We start from the raw sequence: 18,823 nt of genomic DNA, 5'->3' as shown, positions 1-18,823 counted from the left end.
ATAGATTCATTAAAATGATATTTTCAAATGCGTAAAACAAATATGTAAGAAAGTAATTATATTGAAATTCAGTTATCAAAATAACTAGGCTAGAAATATTTCAGGTATGGATCTGGTAATGATTCAAAGGAAAGTCTTATACTTTTAGAATTCTTGGACAGTATGTAGGACTTCTAGAATTTATTAGATTTATCTGACCTCATTTAGGGACCAAATTTAAAAGCTTATATCTAGAAAGATTTCTAAAGAAAAAGATTGCACTGTCACTCTTAGCAAAATTTTTCTACACAATCAACTATAGATCAAGGCAGTATGTGATGTCACTGTTAAATAGGCAGAAAAGGAAAGAATAATTGTATCTTTGAAGCTTTGTTAACAAAAGGAAGAGTAAAACCAAGAGGAGAAAGAACAAGGGGAGCAGTGAGGAAGAAGGCAACTGTCAAAATAGGGAAGAAGAAATAGAGGTGAAAAAAGAAAGGGAGATTAGAAATAATGAAGAAAGGAAATAGAAATGACAGGAGAAAGTTCTCAAATGATAGTAAACTTAATTCCATTCCATCCAGGGGTTTGTTGTAGTCTGTCATTTAGGGACCTCTAGTTCACTTTCTTTTCTCCCAACACATTCATTAGCTAGTTTACAGTTTTCTTCTTTGAAGCAACCTCTATCCACTTTGATCTTCTTGGCCTTTTAATTCAATATTAGTAACTTCTAATAAGATCTGTCTTTGTCCCACTTCAACCCTAGTCAAGCTTTAGATTTTCCCCATCTCCAGATGACTTTTTCCTTAGATGACCAGAATTTCTAGTTTTGCTCAGTAAGAGTGCTTCATTCTTGGATTATGATTAGGAGGTTGGGATAAAAGGAATAACTGATGGCAGATTGATATTTGATGGGAGAATTGCAGAGAATGAATACAAGGCAGAAAACATTATTTGGTAGTAGAAGACTAAGAAGTGTTGCAAGGGAAAAGAGTAGAAGAGACAAAGATGTTATCTTTGCTGGGCTATCAGCAGGTTGTGGAGAAGTCACTTGATTCCCCACTTAAAATTTTTTTTTCTAACCTTGGATTAATCAATAAATCATGACAGACTAACATTTCCCTTCTTAACAGAATTGGTTTTTTTAATTAGTCTTCTTGGATTTCACCAAAATATTTCGCAAATTGGAATTTGTAATCTAATGAAGAAAGAAAACACATACAAGAAAGCTGAAGTAGGGGAGAGCTTTGCACATATTAAAAGTCCTCAATAGCCTCTGATGTATGAACTTGAGGGAAGATTCAAAACTCAGATTTTCTAGATTCCAAGTCCAGAGTTCTTTCTACCAATCTTTATTCCTCCCCATGATTCATCTTTTCCACTTTGAACTACTGAATCCTGTCAAAAACCATGCTTATTGTGTCTGCTATAGTTCATACTTTCTAAGTTTAACAAGACCCTCATTGCTAGATGGAAATGTAAATAATCCAAGAATGATATATATTTAAAAATATTGGGAGCAGGCAGTCTGATCAATTTAGATAGTAATAATTAATCTTGGAATAACCTTGAGAGAAGTGATTCCTGTTTTGGGTGGAGACAAAAAGTTTTTCAGAAGTTACTAGGAATAAAAGAGAAACCTTCCAAACTTTTGGCATAAATATCTGGAGTTACAAAGTATTATGCTTTAAAGACAGTATTATGCTTTTAACATAAGGAATTATAATAATTACAATGAATTAAATTTAATCCAATTTTTTCTATTCAAGAAATGAACCCCTCAATGGAGGCTTCATAATAAAATAATAATAATAGTAATATTAATAATAACAAACTTTTCTATCAATAAAATAACTTTTAAGGGGCAGCTAGGTAGCACAGTGGATAGAGCACCGGCCCTGGAATCAGGAGTACCTGAGTTCAAATCTGGCCTCAGACACTTAATAATTACCTAGCTGTGCGGCCTTGGGCAAGCCACTTAACCCCACTTGCCCTGCAAAAACCTAAAAATAAATAAATAAAATAAAATAACTTTTATGAGTAGAAATTCTTTCATCAACAGAACCCTGAGCCAAAATGTGGATCACAATATTCAAAATATGACACTATTAAAAAATAAAAAGATCACTCAGAGTAAGTGATCTATATTTATTGCCTCTGTTCCTCACAATTCACTCACTATAAGCTTTTGCAATATAATTTCTGGTCCTACCAGTCTATAGTTCTCTGAAATATGACCATTGCTTTCTTGATGACTGTCTTTTGACCTTTTCTCTATTCATTTATTCCCCTGACCTTCCTGAAGTTTTCATTCTTACTGACTTTCCTCTCTCCCATGTTCCTCATTAACCAGCCTTGAGTAAATCTGCCAAAAATTTCCATTTTTATATTCTTACCTCCCTAAATCAAACTGTACTCAAAGATTCCATATTTCAGATCTGCAGATGGAGATATTCTGCTCCTCAGCAAGTACCATCCAAAAATCCTCATAAATTAAGGAGCATTTCTAACACATTTTGGAGATTAGGCCTTTCTCATATGAAAACAGAAATCTCGGAGATCATCTTTGGAGCAGCCATATTAATCCAAATCTAGAGAAATATCTACCACCATCCAAATCTGCAGATTTGGAGTCCTGCAGGATCTCACTCTCATCTCTAGTTGACTATAAAGAATGCTTTGTATAAAATTTCATTTGGACTTGTAAATCTTGTGCCTGAGTTTTCTTTTCCTTTCCCTAGTGGAAACACTTAAGCTACCATAAAATCATATCATTTGAAGAAGCATTTAATATTCAATGAAAGACATGAAATGGGTAGGAGAGACTGATCATGGCTTCTCAAATAGTATTTAGCAAATTTAGCTAATTTCACACTGATGATGCTATATTGATTTTTAAGAATCACAAGAATTGAAGTTTGCTGGGAAATTAAAATGGATAACAATGCTTATATGTGAAAAAAATCTCCCAATCCCTATATTATTTGATCAGATATTTCTGATTAGAAAATTATAGTATAGATATTATCTGTACTATATAGTATTAATATCCTGCTTTAATTGTCTTACCATATGTCTCTATATCTCATTAGAACAGGTTTCTTAACTTTGAGTTTGTTTTTCTGTATTATTATTATGCCTCACTGGTGAAGATAATGAAAATAGGATAAGCATTTCCTTTGATTATTTCTTTTTTGTAAAGGAAATTCAACTTGAATCTGTACTCAGAGAAATTTCTCTCTGCACTCCTATCTTACATCACAAATAAAAAAAATGCCATTGACAATAACTGTACTTTAGAGTTTTTATTTTTTAATTAAGTAGCAGGTGTTAGAATGACCACTTGACCTGGAATCCAGAAGACCTGAATTCAAATCCAGCCTCAGACACTTAACTAGTTGTATGATCTTGGGCAAGTCACTTAAACCCATAACACCTGCCTCCCAAGGTTGTTGTGACAATTAGATGAGATAATATGTGCAAAAAATGTTTAGTACAGTGACTGGTACACTGTGTCTTTATAAATGCTTCTTCTCTTTCTCTTTCCCTCTGTAATTTCAGGTACTACAGCACTTCTCCTTTTCAGATTTCAGGAAATCAAAGAAATTTCATTCCAAATGTTGCAGTGAGAGCAGCACAGTTTAAACAGCTATCACCATAGAGCCAACACCCTGGTTTGGGGCCCTTATCTCCTCTAGAAGGACTATTATAATGGATCTCTAATCTGGCTTCCTATTTCCTGGCTCTCTCTTTTAACAATCCAGAACAACTGCCAACTCAATACCCAAAAGCAGGGCTGTTTATGATTATTTTAGGGCCACGTTTAAATAAAATAATTATTCAAGGACTGTACCCATAATAAAAAAAAATACCGTACACTGATATAATAGTTAATTTATAATCTTACTTCATTTAGCGAGCACTAAGAAAAATCACGAAAGTTTTAACTTCTTAAAAAGTGAGGGGGGGAAGAAAATGGGGGAACTCGTGTCATCAATGCCACAGGTGAAGGCAAGAAGCACAAAAGCAAACACAAAACAACAAAGCAACAACAAGACAGTATAAAGGAGAAGCCAGGTAGGGTCAGGAGGACAGGAATTTGAATCTGGCCTCAGACACTTGACTCTTATAGCTGTGTGACCTTGGGAAAGTCACTTAACCCTGATTGCTCCCAGCCAGGGTCATCTCCAGTTGTCCTGATTCATATCTAGCCACTAGACCCAGATGACTATTGAGGAGAAAGTGAGGCTGTTGACTTAGCACTCAAATCTAATTCAGGTACTTGCCCTGGCATCACCTCCCAGATGTCATGGTTTTCTTTGAAAATGAAGGACAAGGGGTGGCTAGATGTCATAGTGGATAAAGCACTGGCCCTGGAGTCAGGAGTACCTGGGTTCAAATCCGATCTCAGACACTTAATAATTACCTAGGTGTGTGGCCTTGGGCAAGCAAGCCACTTAACCCCATTTGCCTTGCAAAAACCTAAAAAAAAAAAAAAAAAAAAAAAGGACAAAACAAACTGACTAAACTGCGTCATACAGAAGGAATGTACAATATAGACCAATTGAGATTATTAGTGATGGAATTTTAAAATTCTAATATGTATTCATTCCATGCAAATTATTATTTTATTTTTTCACTCATGAAAATTAAAACACACAGGGGGAACATATAATATGGGTTGCATGCAGACACAGGCCATATTTTTGATAATCCTGATCTACTGTATTATAAGTAGCATTCAATGCATACTGGCCAAGGGCAAGTACATATCATCAAGATAAGATATATGAGTAGTTAAGTCCAGAATGGTTTAGGATTAAAGATGTAGGGATATATAGCTATTTTTGTTCCAGGCTTACTGCTAAATGGAATTTATAAAACTCAATATAGTAGGGGGGAAACACTTTAACTGTACAGAAAAAAATGACAAGATCTGTTTCTGATACAAAAAAAAATTATAGTATTTCCTGTGCCCAGAGTTTCCCTGCTTCAATTATACCTATCAGATTTAGGTATAAAAGAAGACTATGAATAAGAAGAGATAGAGAACATTGTGAGATATAAAATAGATGATTTTGATTACATTAAATTAAAAACTGTTGTACAAATAAAACAAGATTAGAATATTTGAAGGAAAATAGAAAATTGGGGAGGAGGGGAAATCTTGTTAGACAATTTCTTGGATAAGGTCTCATATCTCAAATAGGGAACTTTGTCAAATTTATAAGACTGAGTCATTCCCCAATTGATGAATGGTCAAAGGATATGAGTAAGAAATCAAAACTACATACAATCACATGAAAAAATGCTCTAGTTCATCTTACACCAATCAGATTTGCTAAAGTGATAGAAAAGGAAAATGATAAAAGATGTAGGGGATATAGATATTTAGGAATCAATGGTTTCTTGCTTTTTAACCTCTCTTTCCCTTTAGCTCACAGATGCTTAGGGCTCAATTGTTTCCTGCTTTCATTTTAATCTTTTTTTCCCTTAGCAACCTGTGAACTTTTTGTAGTAATTTGAGAACTTTTGTGAATTTATGAATTAAAATGTAAGCCTTTTCTTACTCTCCTGAATTAGAGCCTAGTGATTTCTTCACCCAAAATGAATCCACATAGATCCTTAGGCTCCCCGCCCCAGACCATTCATTTCTCCTGCTTTGAAATGAGCAGAAGCAAGGGTATGTTGTAGACAGGAACAGCAATAATAATTGAAGAACAACTATGAATGACCAACATATTCTGAGCAGTATAAATAGTCAAAATTACTATAAAGAACCTATGAATGAAAAGTAGATCTACCTCTGGAGAAATAACTGATATATAGAAGTATGCACAGTATGGTTTTACATATGTTTATGTATCTGTCAAAGGGTGGCCTTCTTTAGTAGAGGGTAGTAGACAGTTCAGAACTTAAAATCTCACCAAAAATAAATTAAATTAAAATTTTCTTTTTTTTTAAAAAAGGCACTAATGTACTGTCAGTTTTGCTTAATTTCTCTGCTATTGTCATCTATTGTCTTTATCAACTAGATATTCAGTTGTAGCAAGTGAAAGATAAAATGACTAAATGACTTCAGAAACAAAAGTTTGAGTGATCTAGCATATAAAAAAAAGTTAATAAATTTTTGCTGTTTTTGTTTCATAAAGTTATTTTCAAGAAAGACTTTCATGGGGACTTACTGGAGATAGGAACTAAGGAGTTAAAGTATGGGGTGTGTGTGTGTGTGTGTGTGTGTGTGTGTGTCTGTGTGTGTCTGTGTGTGTGTGTGTGTGTGTGTGCGCTAGAGAGATCTTGATCAGACTGCATTAGAGACTGCCTGCCTGAGCTTTCTGCCTCATCTCTTTCTCTCTTCTCTAATTCTTTCCTTCATTCTCCCCCTAAACTGGCTACAATAAGAAATAGGGCTACTATTCTGAACATTTATTTACTAATTATTCAATAAATGCCTCTTTAGGAAGCAGTTTTTGACTAAGGAAGAGATGGAGAGCATCACTAAAAACAAACTAGATGATTTTGATTACATTAAATTAAAAAGCTTTTGCACAGACAAAACCACTGTAACCAAGATCAAAAAAAATGTAGTAAATTGGGAAACAATCTTTACAACTAATGTTTCTGACAAAGGACTCATTTCTAAAATATACAGAGAACTGAGTCATATTTTAAAAAAAAGCCATTCCCCAATTGACAAATGGTCAAAGGATATGCAAAAAAGCAATTTATAGATGAGGAACTCAAAGCAATCCATAGTCATATGAAAAATGGCCCTAAATCACTAATTATTAGAGAAATGCAAATTAAAGCTTCTCTGAGGTACCACCTCACACCTCTCAGACTGGCCAATATGACCAGAAAGGATAATGATTATTGTTGAAAGGGTTGTGGGAAATCTGAGACACTATTAGATTGTTGATGGAGCTGTGAACTCATCCAACCTTTCTGGAGAGAAATTTGGAACTACACCCAAAGGGCAACAAAAATGTTCATACCCTTTGATCTAGCAATACCACTACTGGGTCTATATCCTGAAAAGATGATCAAAAAGGGTAAAAACATCACTTTTACAAAAATATTCATAGCAGCCCTGTTTGTGGTGGCAAAGAATTGGAAATCGAGTAAATGTCCTTCAATTGGGGAATGGCTTAGCAAACTGTGGTATATGTATGTTATGGAACACTATTGTTTTATTAGAAACCAGGAGGGATGGGAATTCAGGGAAGCCTGGAGGGATTTGCATGAACTGATGCTGAGTGAGATGAGCAGAACCAAAAAACACTGTACATCCTAACAGCAACATGGGGATGATGATCAACCTTGATGGACTTGCTCATTCCATCAATGCAAAAATCAGGGACAATTTGGGGTTCTCTGCCATGGAGAATACCCTCTATATCCAGAGAAACAACTGTGGAGTTTGAACAAAGACCAAGGACTATTACCTTTAATTTAGAAAAAAAAATTATATCTTATTGTCTGATCTTGTTATCTCTTATACTTTATGTTTCTTCCTTAAGGATATGATTTCTCTCTCATCACACTCAATTTGGATCAATGTATAACATGGAAACAATGTAAATACTCCCCCCTTCTGTGGGGGGTGGGGGGGAGGGAAGTAAGATTAGGGGAAAATTGTAAAACTCAAAATAAATAAAATCTTTAATAAAAATTAAAAAAATAAATGCCTTTAAGTTTAGAGAGCAGATAAATTAATTAGCATTTTTTTCTCCTTTTAAAATAACTAAACTTGAGTTGCTCAAGTTAGAGATGTTTTTATTTTTATGGATTGTCCTTGATTTTTATCAGTGGTGCTCAGTGGAGAAGGTTTCCCCACCTCTAGCTTACAGAGGGGGAAAAATAAACAAGCAGCTTATTTTGAGGAGTAACAACCTGTGTTTCTGTGAAATGGAGATCTGTAAAAATGGAGAATAGAGAGTATGCTCCATTTATAGAGTACTGTCCCATTTTTAAAGCAAGGAGAGAAAGTAGAGAGTATACTTCACTCCATAGGTAAAAACTTGATTCTTTTGGTTCAATTGAATATACTACTCCTAATATTCTTTTAGGTGTAAACACTCCTGCTTTTTGTCACAGAGGAAAAATATATTTGTAACATAACTGGGCAATTATTTGTTTAAGATACCATTATAGAATTTTCAGTGTGAACTCCTTGTACCATTGTTGTGAAGGACTAAATGTGAACAACTGGTATAGCTGATGTCTCATTTCTCATTAAGATATTTATCACTTTAGGGGGCAGCTAGGTGGCACAGTGGATAGAGCACCAGCCCTGAGTTCAAATCCAGCCTCAGACACTTAATAATTACCTAGCTATGTGTCCTTGGGCAAGTCACTTAACCCCATTGCCTTGCAAAAAAAAACCTAAAAAAAGATATTTATCACTTTCCTGATGACATTTAGCATGGTTTTAACACAAGAAAACATAACAGGAACCAGTTATAAAACTCCACTGGTACCTTGTGGCTCAGAGAAAGAAGCAGTCATCTCTGTGTCTATCAGAAGTTTCATTAATGACTGAGTTCATAAATTGACCTTTTTTCAAAGGGAGATATATTCCCCCTAAGTATTAGAGGAAGTGAGGTACCATACATTCCAGCCCTCCTCCCTAGTCCTCATCACAGAGAGTGATAGACTATACTGTTTCACCTTATCCAGTGTAGTTCCTACACTGTTTTTCAGAGACGTCAGAGTCAGGAGTCATATCGTTCTTTTCCCCAGATAGCTCAGTCACCAGCTATTGTTTCTCTGGCCAGACTCCAGCATCACTCTCCCAGGACTCCAGCCTGCTAACAAGTTTTTAACTCCAAATCCCATTGCTTTCATTTTTGAGTATTTCTTCTTATTCCTCTGTTTCCATTCATCAGTATTCAATTCCAGGAGGAAACCAGAATAATGGAAAGATCCACTTTCATAAACATCAAGTTTAAATCTGCTTAAAGAGGAGATACCATTTACCTAGAAGAAGAAATTTTTGAAGCATTTTCAGATATGATAAAAGATATGTAGGTCTTTGAAAGATTCCCAAAATTCTGAGATCAACATTTATCTTGTCAGGGGTTATAACTGAAGGATTCTTGATTTCATCAGTGTAGAAATCCGGTATCTTCTTTCAATCCTGTCCAGTTCGATTCCACAAGTTTCCAAAATCTAATTCAATAGAATGGAAGTCTTCATCTTTTTTTGGCATCTTTAGAATAGTAATATAAACACAAAGACTTATTAATCACCTAATATATTAGACATCTAATACACTGTTGAGCACTGAGAGTACTGAGAAAAATGGAATTATCTCTGCTCTCTAAAAGCTTCCATTTGAAGGGGGGGGTTGGAAGTGGAATAGCACATATAAATACAAGCTATATAAGGAAAGAGACTATTCTACTGTCTGGAACATATACTATTTGGGTTGTCTATATGTCATTTTTCATTATTGCTTACATAAACTTTTCTGCTTATACATATTCTTAATAATGTTTCTTGCCAGCAAATTGTAGCAGGTAATATGCTATAGCCTATTTTCAACCACTATGAATCTTTCCATTGTCCTTTGGGCTATTGTAAAATTACAGTCAATTTGTTCAATGATTACTTTGTTTTATTTAAAATGCATATCTTTGAGAAACTTTCAAATTATATTTCAAAATGTAATTTAAGGATTTGCTTACTTGGAGATAAAAAAAGTAAAAACAATCTTAGTATTCTTTCTAATTTTAAAATCTATGCTCCTGTGATTTCACAGACACACACACACACACACACACACACACACACAAACACACACACAAACACAATTTATCCCATGAAACATCTAAAATTTCCCCTTTGGATTCAAGAGGAAATAAATCTGTAGCCTTTGGGAATATCCTTGAACCAGTGTTCCTGAGAATTCCACCAAGCTACTGACAACTCAGCTGAAGATGCCCTTGGGAAAGATAAGAATAATGGTGAACTGCAGCCAGACTTTGATGAATAGTCTCTTCTAAGCGTCCCTTAGATTCCTGTACTTCTTTTCTTAGATTTGCTATCCTTTCAACTCCAAAAATCTAGAGATATGAGTTCAGGGAGAGCCTATGCCTGCTCCCTGGAAAATCTAAATTGTTGGCACCTAACTCCCTTATACTCAGCTACCAAATGAATGAGAACAACAAGGTTGATAATAATAATAATGATAATAGTAGCTAGCATTTATATAGTGCTTTTATATGTTATCTCATTTGACCCTCAAAAACCCTGTGAGGTTAGTGCTATTAATAATAATAATAGTAACAACAAGAAGAATCACATTTATATAGCACTTTAAGATTTGCTAAGAAGTTTACAAAAATTATTTCATTTTACCCCCATGATCAACCTGGGAGGTAGGTGCTATTATTATTATTATCATCATCCCCTTTACAAATGAGGAAACTGAGACAGCGATTAAGTGAGCTGCACAAGATCATACAGCTAGTAATTGGCTAAGGTCAAATTTGAATTCAGAGATTCCTAACTTCAGGGCCAGTGCTCTATCCAACAATCCACTTAACTGTCTATTATTATATTTTGACTGGAAACCTTCTCCTTTAATATGTCAGAAAAGACCAATTAAAGGCAATCATTTTCATAAAATGTGTTCTCTGGCCAGTCTAGTTCCAAAATGACATATAACAATTTAGATTTGGCAATTAAAAAGAAAGAGTCTTAGAATGCCAGTCACTTTTGCAAAATGTATTATTCATATTTTGTCTCTAAAGTCATGAGCAGGAAATAGAATAAGGAAAAAACTACATCAATAAGGTAGAAGACTTGTTTTATGACTATAAATTTCATTATAGACAATACCTAAGTAATAATGACAGACATCTAATGTCTATTCTCAATGCCTTCAAATAATTTTATATAAACTTCTCAATTATTAAATACTTTTCTCAAGGAGGCAAATATGCTTAATTACACGTATTAACATAAAGATAGGACATATTTGCTATTGCCTCCAAATAGATGTTTTCTCTTTTATTTTAGACATCCACCTTAGGGACAGCAATAAGCAAGAATAATCAGTTCCCCTTCAGCCCACTTCTCTGTTTTGAAGAGGAGAACATTACACCATTTTTCTGATCATCTAGTTTTTGACCTCAGAATCATTGTCAGCTCTTCCCTCTCCTCCACCCTACATTATCCAATTGTTACTTCTATATCTTTCACATTCACCCCCTTCAGGACCACTAGCCTAGTTCAGACTCTCATCACTTCTCCCTTGACTATTGCCATAACCTTCTCATTGCTTTTTTCTGATTTGTCTTTTTCCTCTCCAATTTATCCTCCTCAGAGTTCCCAAAATGATATTCCTTTAGCATTCCTTCTCAAAATGTTTCAATGACTCCCTTCTGTCTCTAGGATGAAATATAAACTCTTCATCTTGACATTTAAAGCCTTCTACAAAAGTCTCAACCTACCTTTCTGGAATATTTCACAATTAAGACATATATTCTAGCCTAAGTGGTCTATATGGTGTTCTTCAAAATGATATCCTATCTCCTGACTCCATGCCTTTGCACTGGAAATCTCTAACATCTAGAATGTATTCTTTCCTCCCCTGTACCAGTTAGAATTCCTTACCTGTCCTAATTCAAGGCAAACTTAACTACAGTAGATTATGTATAGCTTTGTGTATGTATAGCTGAATAGAAAATACAAGAGAGAAACCTGAAATCATGTATTATCTAAATAGAATACTTAAAATTATGATCACTATATCAGTATTAGCCATGGTACATGACCTCTAAGAGAAATTCACCATTCTACATAAATTGTTTTTCATGTTATAGTGTTACTAGGTTGGAGGTTGTGGATTAATAGGATACTAGGTTCTAAGAAGAACTTGATAAAATGCATAATAAATTATAATAATTGATAATACATTATGAATTAATGATATTATAAATAACAACTGTACATTAGAGAGGAACAAGAAAGTTAAAGTACTCAAACCATTAATTTTTTAATTTTATTAGTCTAATCAAGAATTTTAATTTTTAAAATTTTAATTAAGGATAAAATGAAATGAAAAAATGAGAATATTATGTTGACATTTTATCTAAAAATGAGGTAGTTGAGGGTCCATGGAAGTTACTTAAATTTTTTTTAAAGGATAAAATTAGCCAAGTCACCTCTAATCTCAGTCTATTTTCAATCAATGGCTAAATAATTCCTCTGTGAAATCATAGTAAACTTGAGTTTGCCTGTTGCTCAACAGTGTCATTCATGATAGCTGCTAATCCAAGAGAATTTGATCTTCAATTACCACAACAAACTTGACCCACTTTGAACTAGTTTCTGGCTTGGAACTCAGAAGTATGCCTGTTTTTAAGGTCTCTCATGTAAAGTATGTTTTGTGTTCCTCCCAATATATTTTATTGCCAAATATATGAATAATCTTAAAATCGAAGATTCTAAGGAATCTCTAGACACTCTATGATAACTCAGTAGGTACTAAATTAACTTTAGTATCAGGCAGAGCAGTAAATGGTTGAATTCATGAGCTCATCAATGGCAATAACTACACAGAGCATTAAACTAATTCATAGTTTTTATAGAATAATGTGGCTCTGAAATACTGGGAATATATAGTGGTAAGTAGAACATCTTGATGAATGGGAGCATTTAAAGGATCTTGATAGTTTAGAATCCTCTTATACTGTCATCACTTTAATGCAGACCCTCCTTACTTCTTGCCTGGACTAGCACAATAGCCTGTTTGGGGTGGGGGTGGGAGGGCGGGGGGGGGGGGGGGGGGGGGGGGTTGTCTGCCTGCCTCAAGTCTCTCTCTCTCCACTCCAATTAAACCTTTCTTCAGTCACAAAAGGGATTTTTCTAAAATACAGGTCCTCCAGTATCAGACCCTCCACAACTCCAACTTTCTCCCAGTCAATAAAATCCAGTGACTCCCCTTTGCCTATAGTCAAATGCGAAATCTTTTAGTTGGCATTTAAAGTCCTTCATAGCTAAGCCTCCTCTTATTTTCTAGAGCTTTTAATACCTTGCTCCCTCCCATATACTCTACAGTGCTGGTCATCTTGCTATTCCAAGAATTGACATCTCTCAGCTCCAGGATTTTTCTCTGGTTTTCCCCCTGTGCCTGAAGTTCTTTTCCTTCTCATCTTCCCTACTAGTTTCCTCATTGCTGTTGTCATTGAGTCATTTCAGTGCTGTCCAACTCTTTAGGACTCCATTTAGGATGTTCTTGGCAAAAATAATGGAGTGGTTTGCCATTTCCTTCTCCAGCTCATTTTACAAATGAGGAAACTGAGACATGCCCAGGATCACGCAACTAGTAAGTTTAGGCCAGATCTGAACTCAGGTCTTCCTGACTCCAAGTTAGGAGCTCTATCCACTGTGCCACTTAGCTGCCCCCACTGACTTCCCTGACTTTCTTTAAATTCCAACTAAAATCATAGCTTCTACAAGAAGATCCCTCTTAATTCTAGTGCTTCCCCTGTTATTAACTTCTATTTATCCTATATATAGTTTGTTTATATATATATTTGCTTGCTTTTTGTCTCCCTCATTAGATTTTAAGTTCCTTGAGGGTAGGTACAGAGCTTTTGCCTCTTTTTTCCCCCTCCAGTTTAGCACAATGCCTGTTATAGGTACTTAGTAAATGTTTATTGACTGATTGACCAAAATAGAAATGGATCATGGATTTAGAACTGGAGGCACCTTAAAGATTGTCTAGTTCAACCCTCTTATTTTATAGATTAAGAAGCTGAGGTAGAGAGAAGTAAAGCAATTTATCTAAGATCACAAAGCTATTTTAGAGAACTTTATTAGTCATGTCAAGATATTGAGAAAGATCCTGTTTTCCAGAGCTTAGGCCCAGCAAGCTTGGCATAACAACAACTCTTTGTGTTCTCCTTGCAGAACTGATGGTCTCTGAGCAAGCATCAACATACACAGACATGAAGCCCTGCTATATAACTGGACTTTTTGTCATTAGACAGTCTCACTCTTGCTGTTTCACCTCACCACTTTTGCTACACTACACTGTTTGACTCTTTATCTAGCTACCATTATGTAAATCAAGGTTCAGCCCCACTGCCCTTGGTCTCCCCATTAAGGGTGGTGACCTAGCACATCTATCTAATCTGCCTCCTTACTTGCAAGCCATTTCCCTCACTTTGAAATTAAACTTCTGTTTGATTCCTGACTTTCCTGTCTCTAGTCTTCTCTGATCAGCTCTGGTTATCTACAAGTTAGAGGCTGGTTCAGTCTATTTGATGGTCAAGTAAATCAATTTACTCTAACAGTTGTCAGTGGTTAGTTAAGTCAGCTATCTTTTTTTTTCTAACTATAGAGGCAACAAGGCAGAATTTTGGCCTTAAAGCCATAAATATATGGGCTGTTTCCACCTCTGGCATATACTGATTATGGGTAGTCTCTTGGTATTTTGTATCTGTGGCATCAAATTCAAATAGAAATGTTCTTAACTGTAATAAGGATCCTTGTTATAGTACATATGCTAACTTAAAAAATCAGGTATTATGTTCTATTGTATATTTATTTTGCTAAATATTTCCCAGTTATGTTTTAATCTGGTTTAAACCACACTCCAAGTGAGGCTCATATAATTAAGCCTTGAGGGCTAAATGTTGATTTTCTGCATTAGATAACTCTAAAAATACCAAATAATAGCATTCCTTGTAGCAATAAACTCCAAGGTCCAGTCTCTGATCATATCCCTACCTGTCCCTTTACCAATATAATTAAATCAGGACTAAGTCAAGATATACATTAGACCACTGTCAACCAGATAGACCCAGACTCCAAACTGGTTGGCTGGAGCCAGACAGAGCAGGCTGTTGACAGGAAAAGTCAGGAATCAAATAGAAGTTCAATTTCAAAATGAGGGAAATGACTTGCAGGCAAGGAGGGGATTTAGACCCTCTTCTCAAGCCTTTGTTATTTTTTTCTTTTAAAAATGTTTGTAAAATCAGCATATGACATTATAATACAATGATACTTCAAACTAAGGAACAAAGTCAATTTGTAGAAATAAAATTAATAATCCAATAGATTAATAATTAATAAATAAATAATCCAGAGCTGATCAGAGAAGACTAGAGACAGGAAAGTCAGGAATCAAACAGAAGTTTAATTTCAAAGTGAAATTAAAGTGAATTGACTTGCAAGGAAAGACAGATTAGATAAATGTGCTAGATAATCCAACTAATAAAATAGAATTTTCTCAAACAATTTTCAAGAAAAAAATACTATTTTCTTTCTAGGATAAACAAGATGCATTTTAATGGTTGAAGCATGAACTAGTTGCCTTCTGAAGATCACTTTCTGAATTGTTATTCTGTAATTCAAGTTTTAAATGTGTGTATACTTAAATTTGTTATGTGATCTTGATTTCATGGATCCCAGTGATATACGAAATTCCTTAATAGTTAAGACCATTTCATTCATTCTTTGTGTTTGCACTTAGTAATGTGTCTGACATTTTTGTTGTTCAGTCATTTTCATCATATCTGACTTTTTATAATCCCCATTTGGGATTTTCTGGGCAAAGGACCTGGAGTGATTTGTCATTTTCTCTTCCAGTTCATTTTATAGATGAAAAAACTGAGACAAACAGGATTAAACAACTTGCATTAGGTCACGCAGCTGGTCTAAGGCCAGATTTGAATTCAAGAAGATAAGTCTTCCTGAATCTAAGTTCAGGTTTGACATTCATTAGGTCCTTAATAATTGATTATTGATGAGTACTCCCTATATAGATGCCTACCTTGATAGATTTGTCATGACCATAAAACTCATCCTCTTTGGTATGAAGCCTCTCCAAACTTATAAATACCATACTCAAAAACCTTTCCAGCATGGTAAGCTCTAAATGTCTAGCTTCAGGATTATCTCTATGTCCCTGACAGGAAAGGACTTTTTGCAGGGTATTCATGCTCATTAAAGCAAATGTCAATACTTACTAAAATAATCATCCCATGGTAGGCCTTTTGTTGATTGAACCTTTTAAAGTTTTATTCACTCTTCAAAAAATGGATCCTACAATTTGGGCAGGCTGCTAGCAAAGATAATAATAGTGTTGGCCAAAATAAATAATCCTTGAGCTACAGAGATATTTAAAAATATATATATTTTTTTCCGACTACATGCAATAGTTTTCAACAATCAGTTTTTCATAAGGTTTTGAGTTTCACATTTTTCTATCTCCCTCCTTTCCCTCCCCCTTTCCCCTGACAGAAAGCAATCTAATATAGACTATACATGTATAACCATGCTAAACATAAATCCTTTTTACAATGTTGTTGAAAGAAGAATCAAATAGAAACAGGAAAAAATATTGGAGAGAAAAAAGCATAATACATAAGACAACTTCTAAAAACTGAAAATAGTAAGCTTTTATCTGCATTTTAACTCCATAGTTCCTTCTCTGGATATGGATGGTATTTTTCATCACAAGTCTTTTAGCTTTGCCTTTGATTATTGTACTACTGAAATGAACAAGTCCATCATAGATGATCATCATCCAGGGTTGCTAGGTAATGTTTACAATGTTCCTCTGGTTCTGCCCACTTCACTCAGCATCAGTTCATGTAAGTCTTTCTAGGCTATTCTAAAATTCTGTCCCTCATGATATAGAACATATATCATCACATTCTTCTATCACAAATTGTTCAGTCATTCCCCAGTTTCCAATTCTTTGCTTCTACACAGTTGCAATAACATTTTTGTACATGTGGGTTGAGCTGTATGGATATTAAACTGAAACAAAGATTAGCACATTTCTTCACCTGCAAAATCTGTTTATTACTACAGATTAATTTAACATTAAACAAAACCATTATTTATGGATTATGATGTAGAACAACTTTTAAAATATAAAAGGTATAAGATACAATTTGGAACCTGAAAAATGCTTAATTCATTCCTATCCATTTATTTCAAACTCATTCTTATGCAGACTTTGGTCAGAATATTTTTAACTCATCTTTTGATATAATTTAATTAATTATAATATAATTAATTGATATAATTTGATATAATTTAAGATATAACAATATTCTTCCCAGGCTATTTTAGCACCAATGCCTCCAGAGTTTCCTCAGCTTGCAGGGAGTCTATTTTTCCAGTTGGTCACTCTCTGCTTATTAAAAATCAATGAATTGGGGTGGCTAGGTGGCGCAGTGGATAAAGCACCGGCCCTGGAGTCAGAAGTACCTGAGTTCAAATCTTGAACTTAATAATTACCTAACTGTGTGGCCTTGGGCAAGCCACTTAACCCCATTTGCCTAGCAAAAACCTAAAAAAAAAAATCAATGAATCAAACAATAACCCTCCCCAAAGCCTGCCCCCTTGATTCTCAGTTTCTAGCTCTCTTCCCTTCTTCTACAAGAGATAGCATTACAGATTAAAACAAATATATAGGGAGTATCTATCCATATAAAGGGTGAAATCTTTGGTGATTTCTCCCTTTATGAAATCATAAGGGAATGTCTTTCTACATTACTCTTTTTTTTCTTTTTTTAGTTTTTGCAAGGCAATGGGGTTAAGTGGCTTGCCCAAGGCCACACAGCTAGGTTATTATAGAGTGTCTGAGGTCGGATTTGAACTCAGGTACTCCTGAATCCAAGGCCAGTGATCTATCCACTGCACCACCTAGCTGCCCCTATATTACTCTTAAAGAAGAAACACTTTCCCTCCTTTCTAGTTTCTAGGAGATTTCAGAGTTGTAACTAGCAGTTTTCGTGCCTCAACTGTTGGCTGTTGGAAGTGTTGGACAATACATAAGAAACCCCAGGATATTGGACTCTTTGAGGAAGAAATCTCAGGACACTGGAAAGCCAATGCTAGAAAGGTCTTAGGGATGAAAGTAGTGGGAAACAGGGAGAGAACTTGCCAGGAATGTAACTCCTCAAAGCAGTTTCTTAGTGAAAGTACTCTGAAAATATTGGAGCCTTGGGACTAAAGTCTCACCCTGTACTAATTACAGCTTTCCAGGTAAAAGTAAATAGTTCCTCTGACCCCAAATTTAGGTAGCTTTACCAAAATGAGAATTGGGTTCAGTTTTACTACAAAAGAGATGCAGCACCACCTGGTGGGTAGTTTTACAATAAAAGATTGTTTAAAGTTTCCAGACTTCAATAACGGTATTTACTCCAGGTATTTCAGAGAAACACAAAAATATATCAGTACAACAGATTTTTTAATGGAACCTATTTCTTTGACTTGTATAGAAAAATCAAAAAATAGTTCCCTCTCTGATGTAGTATTCTTACAAGGATGACTTTTCTATTTCAGTTTGAAAAACTAGAATTTTGTAATTTATTTAGATTATTACAAAACCTGCATAAAACATATAAAAAGATGCACTACAGACCCTTAGATTTAGATTTCAGTTTTATAAAGAAAAGTACCTCTGCTCTATAATTTAACAGTCATCCAATCAATTAATAAGCATGTGCTATATTTTGGGGAAAAAAAGACAAAAAATAAAACAATTTTTGCCCTCCTATCCAAAGAGACAATGTATGTTGTTGTTGTTCAGTCATATCCAACTCTTTATAACTCCATTTAGGATTTTCTTGGCAAAGATACTGGAATGGTTTGTCATTTCCTTCTGCAGTTTATTTTATAGAAGAGAAAACTGAAGTAAACCAGGTTAAGTGATTTATCAAAGGTCTTATAGCTAGTCAATGTCAAAGATCAAGTTTGAACTCAGATCTTGCTGATCCAAGGCCCATTGCTCTATCCATTGCACTACCTAGCTGTTCAAGCAATGTGCATAAATGAGTAGATATAAAAATATATTCACTATAAATAACAA

This window comes from Macrotis lagotis, chromosome 5 (genome assembly GCF_037893015.1).
Source record: "Macrotis lagotis isolate mMagLag1 chromosome 5, bilby.v1.9.chrom.fasta, whole genome shotgun sequence".
NCBI lineage: Eukaryota > Metazoa > Chordata > Mammalia > Peramelemorphia > Peramelidae > Macrotis > Macrotis lagotis.
This window is presented reverse-complemented; position numbering follows the sequence as displayed.